The sequence below is a fragment of the Schistocerca serialis genome, chromosome 2 (genome assembly GCF_023864345.2).
Source record: "Schistocerca serialis cubense isolate TAMUIC-IGC-003099 chromosome 2, iqSchSeri2.2, whole genome shotgun sequence".
NCBI classification, from domain to species: domain Eukaryota; kingdom Metazoa; phylum Arthropoda; class Insecta; order Orthoptera; family Acrididae; genus Schistocerca; species Schistocerca serialis.
The window spans coordinates 377,550,946-377,555,203 of record NC_064639.1 but is presented as its reverse complement, the minus strand read 5'-3'; the positions used below and the strand labels follow the sequence as shown (position 1 = coordinate 377,555,203).

At 45.2% G+C, this 4,258-nt stretch overlaps 2 non-coding genes across 2 annotated transcripts; one reads left to right on the top strand and one right to left on the bottom strand.

The window, feature by feature from the left end:
* Window positions 1-239: 239 nt before the first annotated feature.
* Window positions 240-314, bottom strand: Trnas-cga (transfer RNA serine (anticodon CGA)). Its single transcript has one exon. It is a non-coding gene; the product is annotated as a tRNA-Ser (tRNA).
* A 95-nt stretch (window positions 315-409) lies between these two features.
* Window positions 410-484, top strand: Trnas-uga (transfer RNA serine (anticodon UGA)). The gene has a single exon. It is a non-coding gene; the product is annotated as a tRNA-Ser (tRNA).
* Window positions 485-4,258: the final 3,774 nt, after the last annotated feature.

Genomic DNA, 4,258 nt, shown 5'->3' with positions numbered 1-4,258 from the left:
TTAGGTTAGTTGGGTTTAACTGGTTCTAAGTTCTGGGGACTAACGACCTCAGCAGTTGAGTCCCATAGTGCTCAGAGCCATTTGAACCATTTTTTTTTCAAACTACAAAACAACCTATATCCTTCTAATTCGCAATAGAAAACTCGTTCATAACAGAGAAGCTACACGCAGTTTCTCGTTTTACATGGGTTGTGTAAGAAGTAGTGGCAACACCTAAACTTACTGGCAGATTAAAATTGTGCACTGGACCGAGACTCGAACTCGGGACCTTTGCCTTTCGCGGGCAAGTGCTCTACCAACTGAGCTACCCAAGCACGACTCGCGCCCCGTCCTCACGGCTTCTGTAAGGTTTGAAGGGAGGAGGCGAGGTACTGGCGGAAGTAAAGCTGTGAGGACGGGGCGTGAGTCGTGCTTGGGTAGCTCAGTTGGTAGAGCACTTGCCCGTGAAAGGCAAAGGTCCCGAGTTCGAGACTCGGTCCGGCAAACAGTTTTAATCTGCCAGGAAGCTTCATATCAGCGCACACTCCGCTGCAGAGTGAAAATCTCATGTTAGTGCTAACACTGTTATAAATCGCACCAGACGTTAATGGCGTACGTTCGTCGTATTACATGCCCTCAATATAATCGCCTCGCACATCGATCACCTTCCCCCAAACAGATGGAAGGCGTCGAACAACATCAGCTCGTCTGTCTCTGTCGATGTATTGAAAGGACCGCCCTATGGCACGGACGATGTCATCTGCTGTGCTGTAGCGCATGCCACTGACTGTCTAGGAGCTTGAACTGGCCTCCTGCACTTTCGGACAGTACACACTGCAGCAGACTCAAACACAGCCGTCATTGCTCACTGTACCAATTCAACTGACCTTCTGCTGTCAGCTCTAGACCGCGCGCATGCCATTTAACGCACATCCTTCATGTTTCGGCTGTGTTACCACTACCTTTTATCCAACTCACGTAGTTCACTTCAAATCTAATATAATCTGGTTCCACATAAACTATTCCGCGTGCCTGTGTCCACAATAACAATGGCTATTCACACGCGTGTGGCGGAGAGTAGTTTTTGTGGGCTCGAATCTCTCTATTTCTGTCTATAGTCTTTTATAAACATATAAGTACGAAGAAGCAACATATTGGTTGACTCATCCAGGAATGTACATTCTCGGAATAATAACAGTAGATAATACCGTGGTGCAGAATGCCTCTCTTTCATCGTCTACCACTGGAGTTGGCTAAACATTTCCGTGAAGCTTTTCCACTTAGTAAATAAACCTGTAACGATACGTGCTCCTCTATCAACCATGTCTGATACGAATCTCGAACTGCCGAGCGACATTCAGTTATTGAGGCGAGCTGACTTCCGAACCCGTAAATTTACTTCTGCGACAGGATCTCTAGTTGACATCTTCTAATTACCCTTTGTGTATCAAAATAATGCATCCCTCAATATAACTCCTTAAAAAAATTCCACTTTTCTTGTCATCTTCCATTTCCCGCGACTCTATCCCCAGATATTAACACAGACGTCCTCAATTTCTCAACTTATAACTCCCAAAATCACTGCTCACTCCTCCATCCCACTACTGCAAGCACAGCCTGCGTGACACGTCATTGCCCCAGCCGCGAGAAACACGCGGAACAACAGAAAACACTGGAAAGTGAGACTCACTGCCTAGTGCATGCTAAGCCGAAGAGTGACAAAGACACTCTGTAACAATAAGCATTAGTTTAGTTGAAACCTCCCCTTGGAAAAATTAATGAATTACTGTGCTTAAACTGACACAATATTTTTAGCGCAACGCAATCGGACTTTCAAAAATCCCTACAAAAGAATGGCCCTGAGTAACAATAACCTATACCTTTCACGAATCACTTACCTCACAAAAACCTTCGTTACTCAAACTACTGCAATACAGCGTGCGCCAATACTGCCAGCTGAGTAACAGATTCTAACTACTGAAGGCACTAACTACTGATAGGCACAGTTAGCAAATGAAAGATTTTGATAGAGAACCAATAATGTATTTACCTTAATAGTGTTCAAAAGTCATAATATATATATCAGTTCATGACATCCAGTCTTACAAATTTACTCTTTCTGGCTGACACACGTCCAGATCATCCGCTCTCAAAACTCCGCCATCTCTCTCGCCACATCCACCACTGCTGGCGGCTCACATCCAACTGCACACCGCTACGCGCTGTTCATATCCAACTGCCCAACACTACAATAGCGAATATTCCAACAATGCCAACCAGCCACAGACTGCACACAGCACAGCCAGTGATTTTCATACAGAGTGCTACGTGATGTTACCAACATAAAAATCTAAACAGTCTACATACATAGTCATTATAAGAAAAGACAGTTTTTCGGCAGGTCTTAAGCATGGATCTATTGGTACGAAAAATATATCTAATCTAATCTCTCAGTCCTTGAGATTTTTATCTTCTTTTTTTATTGAATACGATGCGTCAGTATATCACAATCTCGTTTCCTCATCACTGAGATCTGACATCAACATCAAAACACTTCACGTAAATCCCCCTAAAACTTCGAACAATACGGATTATTTCGAGTTAAGCCGATACTGTTATCGGTTGCTCAAAGTTATAAGAGCATATGAGGTCCGGTAAGTAGTTGGTGTACATGCACTCGGCCTATTCCCCACCTCACCGTTCACCATCTCCATTTTATAACTTGTATAAGAATTAGTGGATCAATTTTTTCGAAACCCTTTCACTCTCTCCAATTGCTATGAAGTTCAAAATTTAGCTCAAAGATGCCGACAACACTCTCCTGTAATGGCGCAACGGTGTGGCGCCTTGCAACGTCACTCCTGGCTCGGCGATGCTTCTAACAGCTTGGTGTCGACAAATACGAGGAGTAAGGCAAGAGCTCAGGTATTCATGTAAGGTAAAAGGTCAGTTGACATGGTCACATTGGCACCAAATTTAACAACAGTTCTGCCCATCGCCATCGTGATCATGCGATGAGAAGTTCATCCACCCCCCACCCCCTCGCCTCTTACCCACGTATCACCCCTGGTCTTCACCCCACTACAAGGAAGAGAGTGTTGAAATCACCCGATTTTCTTATAGGCGGCCGCCGAAAACATTTCAGACCCATCACCAGCCAGAATCAACACGAAAAGGCCTCAGGAGGTAGTATAAGGGCGTCAATGAAACATCCCCTTCCCTTGCGGTGTCCATTTTGTTCCGGCGTAACATCAAGTGCCGGCACGTCAGCCAATAGAACGCTGACTGGGACGAGACCACGACAGGAGTAGCACTTATACGAAGAGAATACGAGCACCGCTCCAGCTAGCTTCGGTCGCGCTAGAAGACGCGCCCTAGAAATGCCGCACGAGCTCTCATCCTAATTCTTTAGTCGTGATTTGTGATCTATATTAATTGCTTGCATGGAAGTTGTATGTATCGAAGGACTTTTATTACTTGCATGCCGCCAATTGCTTGCGAAACCTGTTTGCGAAAAGGCAAAGTTAAGTATTGTCAATTCAATTCCCTGTAATAAACTCCGTTAATAAGATTTGATTGCATGTTGTCTAGCTATCCGAGAAAACAGCTTCCTAGGCACCCTATGTTAGACGAGTGGGCAGTATCCCACACGTTTGTTCACATTTAGCGGTCTGCACCGAAAGTTTGTAGTGTGATGTGCAACACAGCGACGTTCTTGACAACCCTGAACATTGCTGTCACTCCGTGGACGATTCAATCCTTCTCTAAGGACATCGTCGTGTTGCAACACAACGACTTCAGTAGCTGGAAACACTTTTTGCTCTGGTATACAGGCCGGAACCAACACGGAATGTTCAAAACCGTACGATGAAATTTTAACGCGATTAGAACCAGCAAAGGTTGTTTACGCTGTTTCAGAACGCCTGCTTCGCGATCTCCTGTGGCGTGATCATTGGAAGGGGGGCTGCGATATTGACATGTGCATGAATAAAAAGGCAAAGGATCTCGTTAATGCCCCCCCCCCCCTTTTGGCAACACCCTCGGTGCCATCCACGCACCTTTGCTGAGGACTTTAAAAATGTACTAGGTGGTTATAATTAAACTTAGTATGTTCGTCAATCAGTGCGCTCGAGGACTATGCTGAAAAAATGTAATAGTTCTAATTTCTGCCACCAGGCAATGCGTTTCTAGGAGCTACAGTTTGCAACCGCGTGACCGATACGGTCGCAGGTTCGAATCCTGCCTCGGCCATGGATGTGTGTGATGTCCTTAGGTTAGT